At 48.6% G+C, this 15,646-nt stretch overlaps 1 protein-coding gene across 2 annotated transcripts in view; it reads right to left on the reverse strand.

Annotated features, from left to right (window-relative positions):
* The window catches only part of LOC137525643 (parvalbumin beta-like), a 99,239-nt gene extending 92,466 nt beyond the window's left edge, over positions 1-6,773 (reverse strand). For both annotated transcript variants that reach the window (XM_068246797.1, XM_068246796.1), the window contains exon 1: positions 6,234-6,773. The gene's annotated coding sequence lies outside the window, so the exon portion shown is untranslated. The remainder of the gene's footprint in view (positions 1-6,233) is intronic.
* Positions 6,774-15,646: the final 8,873 nt, after the last annotated feature.

Genomic DNA, 15,646 nt, shown 5'->3' on the forward strand with positions numbered 1-15,646 from the left:
CATCTCTGGCGATTGCCTTCTTACCTTATCTTCATGGTTGTGTGTTCATCGTCGCAGGTGGCGACTAGATTGGTGGGCACACATACCCTCTGTCGCTTTGATCTCTCTCTTTCAGGGCTATCTTGCCCTGCGTTTCTTCCCTTCGTGCAATTCCTGTCTGGCGTCTGTGGCAGGGCAGAGGAGCTGTTCCTCTGCACTCCACAGCTCCACCTGCCGACAGGAATTTCCCTCTACAGGTGCATTGCACCTTTTGCTGGGTTCCCTCAAATTATACGCTTGTGGAGGATTTCCGCAGTGTCAGCGCACGTCCTGTGCGCTGATCACGGAGAGATTTCCACAATCGTTACATTAACTCTTTCAGGCAGAGAAAGAAAAAAAGGAACACAGCATAGTTATTTGTGTGCTAAGCACTGTACATACACATGTTTATCTCATCATGTCACATGTCACCTCGTGTATCCTTTAAAGGACAACTGAAGTGAGAAGAAGATGGAGGCTGCCATTTTTCTTTCCTGTTAAACAATACCAGTTGCCTGGCTGCCCTGCTGATCTGTTTGACTGCAGGAGTGTCTGAGTTACACCAGAAACAAGCATGCAGCTAATCTCGTCAGATCTGACAATAAGGACAGAAGGAAAAAATGCACTCTGTATGTATTTAGAGAGTTTAGCCTCTCTAATTTCCCTCCATGTGTGACTAGGAAACAGAGGGAGGTTTAGTTCCCGAGGAGGGATTATCCCTCCAAAATGGTGTGGTGAGAGCTATGACTGATGACTGAGGTGTGCCAGGTCCAGCCTAACATCAGCAATGCTGCGTAACAGCCATATCATGCCTGGGATTACATGCTAGGAAAACGTAGTTGAACAGATAGCTAGATGTAACGATTGTGGAATTATTTCCGTGGTCAGCGCACAAGATGCGTGCCAACACTGTGGAAATCCTCCACAAAGGTCTGAATAACAGAACCCAGCTGCGGTGCAATGCACCTGTAGAGGGGAATTCCTGCCGGCAGATGGAGCAGAGGAGCAACCCCTCTGTACTGCCACAGATGCTAGATAGGAATTGTACGAGGGGAAGCAATACAGGGCAAGATAGGCCCTAGTGAAAGAGAGCGAGCACAGAGACAGAATGTATGTATGTCCACCAATCTAGTCACCACCTGGCGATGGTGAACAAACAACAGTGAAGACCAAGTGAGAAAGCAATCGCAAGAGATGGCGATTGCTAACAGCAACACAAGACTGAATAAGCACAGAGATAGAATTTATGTATGTCCACCAATCTAGTCGCCACCTGGCGACGGTGAACACACAACTGCGGAAACCAAGTGGGAACGCAATCGCAAGAGTGGCGATTGCCAACAGTGACACAAGACCGAGTAAGACAGAGCACAAGTGTAACAAGAAAGACACAGCAAACAACAACGATCAGAACACCAAGGAAAATAACAAACGCACTAGCTAAGTGCGGACGCCGCACGAAAAGCGCAACAGCGACAAAGCACGCTAATGGCGCGGTCTCCGCACCAAAAGCGCAACAGAGACAAAACACGCCAACCCTAACTAACCAATGAACCACGAAGACGAATAGAGAACACGAACGCTTGCTAAACGGTTACCTCACCGAGCCTACAGCAAGCATTCGTTCCAGACAAGACAGATAGAAGGAGTAACCAGTAGCAACCGCGGCTCTGGCCTACACTCCCAGACTGAGTACAGAAGGAACCACCGCCACTACCGCCAGGGCAGATGCGATCCAGACAGACAGACAGATGGAGCAACCAGTAGCAACCGCTGCTCTGGCTTGCACCCCTAAGACAGAGTACAGAAGGAACCACCGCCACTACCGCTAGGGCGAATGCGATCCAGACAGACAGACAGATGGAGCAACCAGTAGCAACCGCTGCTCTGGCTTGCACCCCTAAGACAGAGTACAGAAGGAACCACCGCCACTACCGCTAGGGCGAATGCGATCCAGACAGACAGACAGATGGAGCAACCAGTAGGAACCGCTGCTCTGGCTTGCACCCCTAAGACAGAGTACAGAAGGAATCACCACCACTACCGCTAGGGCGAATGCGATCCTAACAGACAGAACGATTTCCTGTCGACCGCCGCTGGCGACAAGACAATCGCAACAGATAGACAATACAAGGCGATACAGATAATACAACCTAACTACGCTAGAAGGAATGCTAGTGCAGTCCCAAGGAATTACTCTAAAATAATCTTAGCAAACAATAGCAAAGGCTGAGACTCCAGGTAAGTTAGCAGGAACAAACCATCATGACCAGCAGGAAATTTTGTGAAGAAATGGTATTTATACTGCAAGCCATTAAAGGAAGCAGCTAAGCAATTTGCATGACAAGTGGATGCAAATTCCTCACCAGCAGAGCAACTGTGAAACTTATGCTGCATACACATTTGAGATAAAAGTTTCTGGAAAAGGCAAGATCACAGACCAATTTTACCCCATTCCATGTAGTATGAGAGCCATACTCCACACAGTCTATTCTATGGAGCTGCACTCCCCATCAGATAAAATCTTTGCAAGATGCTGCACACAAAGATGCCCGTACACATTCAAAAGATCATTATCTGCAAAAGATCTCTTCCTGCAATAGATCCATTCCTGCAAAATGCATTCATAGTCTATGAGATCTGCAGATCCTCATACACACCTTGTTTAATAGACTTCATCTGCATATCTGGCAATCATCTGCAGATCTGAAAATCCATCCTGGTGGATCTGATCTGCAGATGATTGCCTGTTAAACAAGGTGTGTATGATGATCTGCAGATCTCATAGACTATGAATGCATTTTGCAGGAATGGATCTATTGCAGGAAGAGATCTTTTGCAGATAATGATCTTTTGAATGTGTACGGGCATCTTTGTGTGCAGCATCTTGCAAAGATTTTATCTGATGGGGAGTGCAGCTCCATAGAATAGACTGTGTAGAGTATGGCTCTCATACTACATGGAAGGGGGTAAAATTGGTCTGTGATCTTGCCTTTTCCAGAGACTTTTATCTCAAGTGTGTATGCAGCATTACAGAGTGAAGACAGGTCTCTTTTCCAGAGCCCTTCAGCACTCAGACCTAAAAAATGGTCAAACAGCTGTCTGCCTGTGCAGACAGCAGCGCAGATCATTACACTAGACCTATTTCTGCATCTTTCTTGATGAATTATGTCTTCTGTCTAGAGTTCTCTTTTAAGACACATTTGCAAATGGTTGGATTCTAAATGCAGGACTGGGACTTTCTGAGTGCCATGTACATTTATAGTGAAGGCATGTGTGATCTTTTCATAAAACCAGCACATTCAGCACTATAAAGAGTTAAGGGGTGCTAGATGAGTCATTTGTGGCTAATTCACTTTTAAGCTTACATAGGATATCTGATTTGCCGCACAAGCACAGTCTAGGGTTGTCCTCTTCTCAGTAACAAGAGTTTTTTTTCTACTTTTGGCATTTCATCACAGCTGACCTGACATCTGCTGAGGGATTTCCTTGAAGAAGCACTTGGTATAAATACCCTTTGCTTGCCAACATGTTTCACACCACCTTTTACAGCTTGTTCCAGCCTTATAAATATCACGCAAGTCTTTTGTCATTCAGTGGCCTCCAGGATGGCATTGTGTGCATAGGTGGGTTCACCTGGCCCATTCGTGCAAATGATTTGTGTATGTTTATCAGATTGTCTAATCTCAGCACTGAAAACTAGAGGTGCCCATAGGTGAGACGAAGTATGGGCAGATCGACCAAGAGACAGATCTCTATCTGATCGAATCTGATCTGAGAGAGATTCATTGCCTTCCCATACACCACAGGCCGATTCCCGTTCGATTGCAGCATGAAATATCTCAGAAATCGGCCTTGTGATGCTGCATCCGCTGTTCCCCCTAATGAAAATGCCCCCCCCCCCCCCCTCACCCTTCCCCCAGTGTCCAGTGCAGTATACTTTACCTGTCCGTGTCCGACGCTGGCGCTGAGCTCCGTCCGCATACACATCTGGTTGCCGTTGTATATATTGGCGCGTGTGTGACATCACTCACCCGCCCACGTTATGCCAGCTAGGGCAGTTTCTAGGCTAAATTGCCCCCAGGGAGAGGATGTTAAAATTGTGCCAACAACCCCCCCCCCCCCCCCCCACCCCCCCACCCCCCATGGATGCTGATTAGCAGGAGAGTGTATACGTGGCAATGCAGAGGAGAGCACTGGCGAGTTAACGGCGATTGGAGCCGGACGGAGGTGAGTTGTTCAATACGAGGCTTCCCTGCGCTTACTCTGTAGCGGAGGGGGAAGCACGGAGGGCGGCCCCGGGCAGAGGGAGTGAGAAGTTGGGGCCACCCTCCCCATGAGGCCGCAGCTGCCCTCTCAATCACGGGGGCCTTCTCCCTCACAGCTCTCAGGGTAGTCGAACACCTGGCACGCCCCTAGAAACAGGGCTGACTTAGGCAACCACATGAAGTACATGTATTAAGACAGAGCCAGCGGTAGGACAGGTAAAGTATACTGCACCAGGCACAGGGGGAATATTTTACATTAGGGGAGTCAGCTCTGGGGGTTCTGTTGTGTTTGTCGTTCATCCCTATATCGCATGCCGTTACCGCCATGCACCCGTTTGAGCAAGTCGGCCATACATCTTGCAGCATGTCTGGTTGATACATGCAACCAATTTTGGCCCACAATTGGTCACATCGTCAATCGGGCATGCTCTTGGCAGCATCGATTTTATCCAATTTGATAATTATTGAATTGGATGGTCAATCAGCTGCCAAGTTGGCTGATGTATGGCCACCTTAAAGGTTCCCATACATTGCTCAATTTTCTTGTTTAATTGACTGTTCCCCTGGATCATTTTATCAGATCGGCGCAGAATCAATTATGTTTATTCTGCTTGATTGAAGAAAATTAGCGGATATCTGCCCGAATCGACAAATTTAATTGATCGCGCAGGATAGAAAATATTGGTCGATCCTGAAGGAATTGACTAATGTTCAAGTCAATTTTATCGACACAGAATCAGTTTTTGTTTTCAGAGCACGGCAGCACAACATCGTTCAGATAGATTAGTGAGGAAGAATTGCCAGGATCTCGATTGCAGTGTGTGGGCCACTAGTCGATTTACTCTCAATCAACCACACTGTTTTCGAAAATAAAATACTTTGCTTAATCTGTCAATGGAAAATTGAGTAATGTATGGGATCCTTAATTCTTGGTTTTTGTACTGATGTCAAAGTTGTGAGGTTCACAAAGTGAATATTTCTCCTAACATGCGCATTTCCCATCAGATAGATGGGTAAAATCGATTATTTATGACAGGTCCAATCTGATTTGCAATAGTTTTTCTGATCAAATTTGTATTGAAGTGATTAGAAAATAAATCAGAGAAACTATCAGAAATCAGATCGGACCTGTCAGAAAGGAAACTGCTGGCAGTTGGTTAATTAGTACCTAAAGGTTTTGATTGGCTGAATTTATTTCAATCCCTGCTGCAGTAGAGATTGTCATCATGTAGGGAGAATGTTATCTCACTACTAGTTTCCAACTCTCTAGCAGGGCTGGTGTGCAAGTAAATTTTGACATTGTGGACATGGCAGATTTGCCAGACAAACGGTCAAGAAGATCAGCAGGTTCATACACAAGGCAACCGAGGCAGATGCCTGGGGCCTAGTGAGTGTCAATGGGCCTAACTGCCAGCTTCTCTGATCAGGCCCCCATCTCAGTTTACTAAAAGCACAACATAGGGCAGCGTCCACCCAGAGGTACTATGATGCTGAGTTGGGTCATTTACAAAGGAGAATACCTAAGACAACAGATTGTCACTATAAGTCATCATTCTGGGCAACAGGCATGAAACATTTGTGTAAGGCTTATGGGGGCTCCCGATGGCTATGTACACACTAACCAATGTGCAGAAAACTTTTTCTGATAAAGAAATTGATGTTTGATCAAATGCCACATACATGTTGCAACATGTGCAGGACTGGTCAATATTTACCAGCATTTCCATGACTTAACAGTGAAGTTTTGTCCTATTACTGCATGTGCTGTATATATAGAGCGTAGTAACAACACTAGAAACCAATAGATAAGACAATATGAATTTCTCTCTGGACAGACTGAAACCAAGCACTTTATTCTGATTATTAGAAATAGTTTTCATTATATCTTGAAACTTTCATCTGCAAATTACTTTACTATATGAGTGTCCTCTTTCTAGAAATGACTACCTCGCATTGGTTCATTCAAACTGATCTGTTCGGTCTGTTCTGCCACATGGAACACAAGTTTGGATCTGCAGAGATTTTTCCGTATTGATGGATGCATCACATTCAGGGGCGTATCTACAGGGGTGCACATAGGACACCTGCCATGGGCGCCCCTCCCCCTCACCTGGGGGGGGGCGCATCCCCATTAATCATTACATCACCCCTTTAAGTATGTTTCTTGCGCCGAGTGCTGCTGGCATGATGGATGTGGTCATGCGCCCTCCCAAATAGCTGGGCTGGCTCACCGCCAGCGCTGTTTTGTATATTGTGCCGCCCGCCCGGCGCCCACAGAAGGAGAGAGGCGAGCGAGCGGGACTGTTTCAGTGTGGGCTTTCCTTTACTTCCGCCGGTCTGATCCTCCCCGCTGCGCTGCCGGCCCGCCCCCAGCATCTGGTTGCCATAGTAATGTCGGCACCTGGGCACCACATGGAGTCTACTTGCTGCGGCTGCCAGAGTCCAGACAGTGCCAGTCGCAATCCTCCTCCTCCATGCGCTGTGGCTGCAAAGCTGCTCAAGCCTCCAGACCAGATCCTCTGTCCCTGCTGGCTGCCTGCTGCTCTTCTTCCCAGCGTGATGGTCGCCATAGCAACAGCGGCCAGGCTAGTGCCAATGACTTGCTGCATCTGTCTGTCATCCCCTGCGAGTGCGATCCCCCTCCTGATTGGCTGCCATACCGCTGGGGCTGATGGGGTGGCTGGGAGAGGAGGAGGAGAGACAGACAGTGCGTGTATGTAGCACTGCAGTGCAGCAGGCGGTCAGGTGACGCAGACAGCGAGTGCACATAGTGCACACCACTGACTGTCTGTGTGTGTGTGTGTGTGTGTGTGTGTGTGTGTGTGTGAAGAGCAGCTAGGTGGCCAGCCCAGCCCAGCCCAGCCCAGCCCATCACTACAGAGAGCGATCTGGCTGCACAGTGAAAATAAGTTATATAAGGTAACATTACATATATTAAGTGATTAATCAATCATTCACCCACTACTGTCCAACTAGTAAAGTTCCCTTAAAGGAAGATAGTTTTTTAGATACCATTTGCAGAAGGTTAAATAGGCAGGCATATGTTGTGGGTAGTGTGAGGTTAGATAAGTTAATACCACTTTCCGTTCCCCTCTGTCACTCGCTGTTCTCATGCAGTAATTGATGTTCTTTTGGCTGACCCAAGTGACTCGCATAATAACCTGCAAGGACCCAGACATATTGCGCTGTGTATGCGCAGTACGTCCTTTCTTCTCCCCATACCCACGCTAAATGATGGGGGGGGGGGGGCGCAATTTCAGTGTTTGCCATGGGCGCAATTTTGCCTAGATACGCCACTGATCACATTGACTGTGCACAAATGGAATGGAGGGTTCCTTAAACGGATCCGTTCCACAAATCAGTTTATACATGGATCAGCTTTCCAGCCGTGCCATTGTGAACCAGCCCTTATTCTGGTACCTTGGGGCACACAGCTACTTAAGTCTTATATTTGGGTAACACATTGGCTTAATTTTGGTATCTGGGCTCACACAGCTGTCTCTGATAAGACGGCCTCTGTGGCAATAAAATGTACTGCACTCATTACCCACTGGTCCGCACTCACCCATCACCCACTGGTCTGAGATTTTCCAACATGCTTGAGCACCCTTTCAACCAATAAACTTAAAAGGCAAGTGGGGGGGGGGGGGGGGGGTCGGGCGGTTGCATATTCACTGCTCTGCCAGGGGCCCTGTACGGTTATCGTCCTACATGAAGTTTCTGATTAGCTAAGTCTTGGTGATATCTTGAATTTGTGGGTTTGAGCAACACAGTAAATGTTATTATACTATAACCAGTGACCTTAGCCCATTTAAAAACGGGCTAGGTGTGTCATTGCGCATGCGCCCACCACACACGCACATTTCTGCAGCGCGCGCACATGCCGCACCCGCCCGCGTGCAATACGCGCCCCCCCACCCGCGCACACTCACCAGCCCGTCCGCCCAATCATCGCTCTCACTCTCCCTCAATGTCTCTGCGTCCCTGCACATGCGCAGAGCGCATGTGGGACACACACAGGGACACGGGATGCAGAGACATTAGGGTTTTATTATAGTGGATAAGAAAACATCTTCAAACCTAGCTTCTCCATTGCCTGCTGGTGAATAATGTAATATGAGAAATACTTGAACAATGATCTGTTGCTTTTTCTCCACAACTCCAAGTCCACCTGCCTCAGTCCAGCTGACACTGTTTAACTTTCAGCATCTTAATATTGGCTTGGCTGTTGTGGTCATGGCTGGTTTTACATCACAGATTCCATTACATGAATATTTGGCACCAGTAGTACAAATTAGTGTGTTTGCTTTCATCACCGATGGATATGTGTGCGCTAACAACCATAGTACATGTGATATCTCAGCAACACACCCCAAAAATATCTCATGTATCAGAGCTGTAACACTAATATCAAGTAAGTTATTTATATTTAACCTACTACACCTGACCCATAACCCTAAACCTAAGAGCAAACCCTAAACATAAAGTTTAACCTCAGCCTTATCCCTAACACTTAAATCAATATAACCCTAAACAACAAACATATCCTCAACCTAACCACAAAAACAAACCTTTAACCTCTAAATTTAAATCTAAACAAACTATTAACATATGCTAACCTAATCCCTAAATCTAGGCTTTGCCTTAGCCTAGTCCCTAGCACTTCATCTTAACATGTGAACCTAACCACATCTAATCTTTACACCACACCACATAACTTAGTAAGAAATCAGAGATGACCCCCTTTACCTACTTACCTAACTAAGGAGGGGTAGATATTTGATTTTCCCATGTTCAGGTGGTGAACAGACAGCAACATAAGCTCCATCATTTTATTACCTCCCCTCACCCATCCTTTTAAAGCCCATGCACACGCCTGACTAAGGCGGCTCAAAAAGACTGCCTATGTGTACAGCGGCTGCTGACCCCCGACCCCAACCTGTGAACGTTGCATCAAATCACCCCGCGATGGCCAATCTCATTGTCTGCGCTGCTCCCCCACCTGCCATGTGGCGTCACGCACGTGCCATTCCATCATCCCTCTGCCCCCTGCATAGCAACAGAACGCATCATCAGCTACATAACTGACACATGTCTGTACAAGCCAGCCCTAACTAAGGGATAGGATCCCAGTCCCCGACAGGCAACATAAAGTCACATGGTGTGTATGTATCTTCAGGGGCACACAAATACAGAGGAAAGTTCTTTGCCACCCCGCAGTGGGACATGGGGCTTTACAGGGGAAATGGAGAGATGTGCCCACTTTTACCGGCCAACCAATACCAGGAATATCACCTGTAGGGATCAGGACTCGATCACCCAAGCAACAGTTCAAGCCTCAGTGCTGTACAGATCTATTGCTAGAAAGACTATCCGCCAGGCTGATTGCTCACCGATGCATCAAACAGGATTCAGGACCGCTGTACACACACAAGATTGTCAGCAGAGGCAACCCCAACCATGTAAAAAGTTTAACCTGCATAGTTGATTAATAGAGAGATGGCCCGAATGGTTCGCCGGTGAACTTTCAGTTTGATTCGGCCCCATAGTGCATCATTGGGGTCAACTTTAACCCTCTACATCACAGTCAGCAGGCACATTGTAGCCAATCAGGCAACACTCCCTCCTGGAGCCCCCCCCCCCCTTATAAAAGGCAGGCAGCATCAGGCTTTTCACTCACTCGTGTGCCTGCAGCAATTAGAGAAGGGAGAGCTGCTGCAGACTCTTATAGGGAAAGCTTAGTTAGGCTCATGTAGGCTTGTTAGCTTGCTCCTTGCTGATCCTTATTGCTGAAAAAAGCACCCTTCAGCAGCTCTTTTGAGAGCTAATCTTGTACTTGTGATCTATTTTTTTTTTCTGTGTGGCCCACTTGCATCATATACAGCCCTGTCAGTCAGTCGCAGCTGGCCTTTGGCCCCTTGGTGGTATAATTACTACTGTGCCAGGTGCAGATTTGTAATACCCATCACTGCATATACCTACCTGTTGTTCACTTCAGTGCACCCACCTACCTACGTGAGCGCACGCAGTGTGATATTTAATACCACCAGTCACTGTATCTGTTCACTGCACGTGTGTGTGACAGGTGCACATTGTAATACCCATGACTGCATATAACTACCTGTTGTTCACAGTGCACCCACATACCTACGTGAGTGCACGCATTGTCAATGTGCCTGTCCGGTACCGGTCTGTGTGTGACATGTGCACATTGTAATACCCATCACTGCATATACCTACCTGTTGTTGACTTCAGTGCACCCACCTACCTACGTGAGTGCTCGCAGTGTCACTGTGCCTGTCTGGTACCTGTCTGTGTGTGACAGGTGCACATTGTAATACCCATCACTGCAGCATATACCTACCTGTTGTTCACTTCAGTGCACCCAAGCAAAATAGATTACCTTATTACTTCAACCCAGATGAATACTTCAGACCAGGGAGTCGACCAGTCACACCCGTATCCACAGCAGTCCAAGTAAAATACACGACTGGGTCTCGACCTGGATTTTAGGCCTAATTGGCCAATTTTATTGTATGTACCACAGTGCAAAATAGCACAACGTTTCGACCAGAGGGTCTTTATCAAGTGCTTCAACACTTGATAAAGACCCTCTGGTCGAAACGTTGTGCTATTTTGCACTGTGGTACATACAATAAAATTGGCCAATTAGGCCTAAAATCCAGGTCGAGACCCAGTCGTGTATTTTACTTGGACCACTTCAGTGCACCCACCTATCCACGTGAGCGCACACAGTGTGATATTTAATACCACCAGTCACTGTATCTGTTCACTGCACGTGTGTGTGACAGGTGCACATTTGTAATACCCATCACTGCATATACCTACCTGTTGTGTTCAGTGCACCCACCTACCTACGTGAGTGCACGCAGTGTGATATACCACTCTGTGAATACCTGTTAACTGCACCTGTGTGACTGTACATTTGTAATGGATTGCGGAGATGCCGCCGCGTGGTCTGGCAGTGGGGCGGCTGTCTCCGCGTTCAGACCGGCGGTTTCCGCACAGCAGCATGCGTCTGGTTTGCCTGGGCCTTCTAGTGCATACAGATGGAGAGCTACGCGCGCGTGCTAGAAGGCAAGCCCTTTATGCCAGTAGGAGAGCGATCAGCTGATCATGTCGATCAGCTGATCCCAGCGCGCTTACTGATTGGCTGAGTGGCGCAGGGCGACGCAGAGGAGCGCTGCAGTATATATGGATCTTGCTGGTCAGTCTCTGGTTGTCTGCCGTTGCGAATACTTACGTGTGAGCACTCAGACCTCAGTCAGATCCCACAGTGTGTTAGAACCAGGTGGACCTGGGAATTCACACTTAGCCAGATTGCTGCTGTGTTATACTTTAGAGCAGTTCCGCGGTGTTGAGACCAAGGACATCACACCCAAGCTTAGGATCACTGTGTCATTGCTGTGTTATACTTTAGACCAGTTCCGGGGTGTTGAGACCAAGGACCTCACACCCAAGCTTAGGATTACTGTGTCATTGCTGTGTTATACTTTAGACCAGTTCCGGGGTGTTGAGACCAAGGACCTCACACCCAAGCTTAGGATCACTGTGTCATTACTGTGTTATACTTTAGACCAGTTCCGGGGTGTTGAGACCAAGGACCTCACACCCAAGCTTAGGATTACTTTGTCATTGCTGAGTTATTCTCTAGACCATTTCCTGGGTGTCGAGACCAAGGACCTCACACCTCAGACTAGAACTGTGCTTTATATCTGTTATGACTATTTGCTCTGTCAACCTCTCTCTTGCTTTCTGATTCGGTACCTCTGCATATCTTCCTATCCAGGCACGTGCAGAGGAGGGTGCTCTGGGTGCCCAGGCACCCCCCCCCCCCTTTAAAATCTTCAAAAAAGGCCCATCTTGCCGCGCAAAATAAGCTCCGCCCCCGACCACGATAAGCCCCGCCCACCCACGGGAAGCTCCGCCCCCGCCTGGGACACTTTCAAGTGAAGAGGCCCAGACAGGAATCCAAGTGTGGCATACTGACCTCTCCCTCCACCTAGGACCCATACTGACCTCTACCTCCCCCAGCACCCATAGCAACCTCTCCCTCCACCTAGTACCCACAGTGACCACTCCCTCCCCTAGCACCCACAGTGACCTCTCAATCCACCTAGCACCCACAGTGACCTCTCCCTCCCCTAGCACCCACAGTGACCTCTCCATCCACCTAGCACCCACAGTGACCTCTCCCTCCCTTAGCACCCACAGTGACCTCTCTCTCCACCTAGTACCCACAGTGACCACTCCCTCCCCTAGCACCCACAGTGACCTTTCCATCCACCTAGCACCCACAGTGACCTCTCCCTCCCCTAGCACCCACAGTGACCTCTCCCTTTACCTAGCACCCACAGTGACCTCTCTCTCCCCAGCTCTAGCAGTGATCCTGCCTACCCCAGCACCCACACTAACCTACCCCTCCCACAGTGACCACTCCCATCACCTAGCACCCACAGTGACCTCTCCCTCCACCTAGCACCCACAGTGACCTCTCCCTCCATCTAGCACCCACAGTGACCTCTCCCTCCACCTAGGACCCATACTGATCTCTCCCCCCCCCCCAGTACCCACAGTGATATCTCCCATCACCTAGCACCCACAGTGACCTTTCCCTCCCCCAGTGGCTACCCTCCTGTTCCCTGCAGCACCCACAGGGACCTCCCATCCCAAAAGCAGCACCTACAGTGATCTCTCCCATTGCCAGTGCCCACAATGGCCTCTCCCAACACCCAGCATCCACTCCCTCCTCCAGTAACTACACTGACTATCCCAGCACCCATAGTCACCTCCTCTTCCTCCAGCACCCATACTGATCTCTTCCTTCCACAGCGCCTACAGTGAATTACCCTTCCCCCAGCACCCACCTTAGCAGCAACTATGCCATTCACAGCAGCACCCATAGTGACCTCCCCTTCCTCCAGCACCCACAATGACCTCTACCTCCCCCAAGACCCACAGTGACTTCCCCCAAAGGACCCACAGTGACCTCCCTTTCCTCCAGCACTCATACTGACCTCTACCTTCCACAGCACCCGCAGTTACTCCCCCCAGCACCCACAGTGACCTACCTTTCCCCCAGCACCCACACTGAGCTCTACCTCCCCCAGAAACCACATTAACCTCTACCTCCCCTAGCATTAACTATGCCATTCATAGCAGTACCCACAGTGATCTCCCACCCCCTGCACCCACAACAATCCCACCAATATTCAGCACCCAATTCAGCACAGTACATGCACCCAGATCTTACATGGCACTAAGTACTTGCAATCAACACCCGCATGACACTCGATACCCAACCATAGCCAGCACCCACATGACACTCTGTACTCACACCCAGAACCCACATGGCATCCAGCATCTGCATTCAGCACCCACATGACCACCAATACCCCCCTAGCCAGAAACAAGGAGGGGGGGCATGTGGGGGAAGACGTTGCCAGGCCCCTTTTTGAAATTTGAGCACCCCCCACTTAAGGACCCTTTGCACGGCCCTGTTCCTATCTGTTGCCAAACCCTGCCTGTACCCGGTTACCGAATCAGCCTTCTGTCTCTGTACCTTATCTGCTCGTGTGTTGCCGACCTGGCCTGCCCAACCCTCCAGGCTGTCACTCATTCCGTGAGTGCTCAGTCTATCTGTACTAGCTGTGACACTATTCCACCAAGTGTCAGTTAGCTGTTAGGGCTCCTGTTCCTCAGAGAGTCCGGCCTGCTAGCAGCCAGTGGCCTCTACTCCTCTGGAGTCCCCAGGCTGCAGTACAGTCTATATCTGATCACCAAGTATCACTGGTTGCCAGGTTCTCTCTATTCCCTCTCTCAAGGAGATAGTCCCTGTACAGCCGAGGGCCACCTGCCTCTCAGGTGGTTCCTGGCTGAGCTGCCTGTGTCTCCCGCCTCACGTGAGATAGCCTTCAGTTACACCAAACACTTACACTTCATTAGGTGTCCAGAGGTTAATCATACTTGTATTATTGGTGATTCTGCAGATCATCCATAATCAAGTATACATCTGTATTGCTGATGATTCTGCAGATCATCAAAAATCAGATTCTCTCTGTGTGCTGACACCAATCGTTACAGAACAACAAAATGGACGCACTCAACAGCCATCTTGATGGACTAACCACCTCGGTGGAGAATTTCATCAGGGTGTTGGATGGCCAACAGACCCTGATACTGCTTTGTCTGGGTCCATACAAGTCCTTCAATCGGCTGTAAATGCAGTGTGATCTTCTCCAGTTACAGACTTGCGTGTGTTTGTACCCAAAAGGTTTTCTGGTCATAGATCTGACTTTCAGAACTTTAGAAATCGAGTATTGTCTTATTTTGGGGTGAGACCCAATTTATTGGGAACTGAGGCACAGAGAATTACGTTTATTAAGACCCTTTTGTCAGGGGACTCAAAAAAAATGGGCATATAGCGTCCAGGCAGGGCATGATGCTTTGTCATCAGTTGAGGAATTTTTTAAGGCTATGGCCATAATTTACGAGGATCCGGACATCGCTTCTACCGCTGAGCGGAAGCTTAAGACTTTACTTCAGGGTAAGGATCCGGTAGAAGTCTATGCAGCTGAGTTCAGGAAGTGGGCTGTGTCAGCTAGGTGGGGAACATTTGCTTTGTTAGACTGCTTCCTATCAGGGTTATCAGACGCAGTCTCTGATTTGATGCTGGGACACCCTGAACCAAAATCGATTGATGAGGCAATTTCTTTAGCAGTACAGGTTGATCGCCGTTTGCTCTATCGAATACAAACCCGGGGAAGGAATACTGTAAGATATGTCTCCTACGCCTCTCCTCCACCCGTTTCACCTCCGTCAGAGCCAATGCAAATTGGACAATCTAAATTGACACGGGTGGAAAAGAATCGCAGGAAAACAGAATAACTCTGTTTATACTGTGCAGAGGAGGGTCATAAGGTACAGAATTGTCCCAAAAAGTCGGGAACCGCTGCCGCCTAGGTGTAGTCAGAGGTAATACCCTAGGCGCACAGTTATTACCTCTAAACAATAATCGTCTGCTCCTTCCCTGTTCTGTCACATGGGAGGGTCAGACCCACTGAAGCTTTTCTAGACTCTGGTTCAGCGGCTAACTTTATAGATTACAGGTTTGCAAAGAATTTGGGGATTCCCCTACTCCCGTTAGACCAACAACTTTTGGTCACTGCGGTAGATGACTCTCCTCTGCAAAGTAGACACCCCCTTTCTCGGACCCCTGAGTTGATGTTCAGTGTTGGGGTGCTACACAAAGAGAGTCTGCAGTTTCTGGTCCTGCATATGGCCACCTCCACCATTATTCTTGGCATGCCATGGTTACAACTTCACTCCCCTCAGATAG

The sequence above is a fragment of the Hyperolius riggenbachi genome, chromosome 7, assembly GCF_040937935.1.
Source record: "Hyperolius riggenbachi isolate aHypRig1 chromosome 7, aHypRig1.pri, whole genome shotgun sequence".
In the NCBI taxonomy this organism is placed as follows: Eukaryota; Metazoa; Chordata; class Amphibia; order Anura; family Hyperoliidae; genus Hyperolius; species Hyperolius riggenbachi.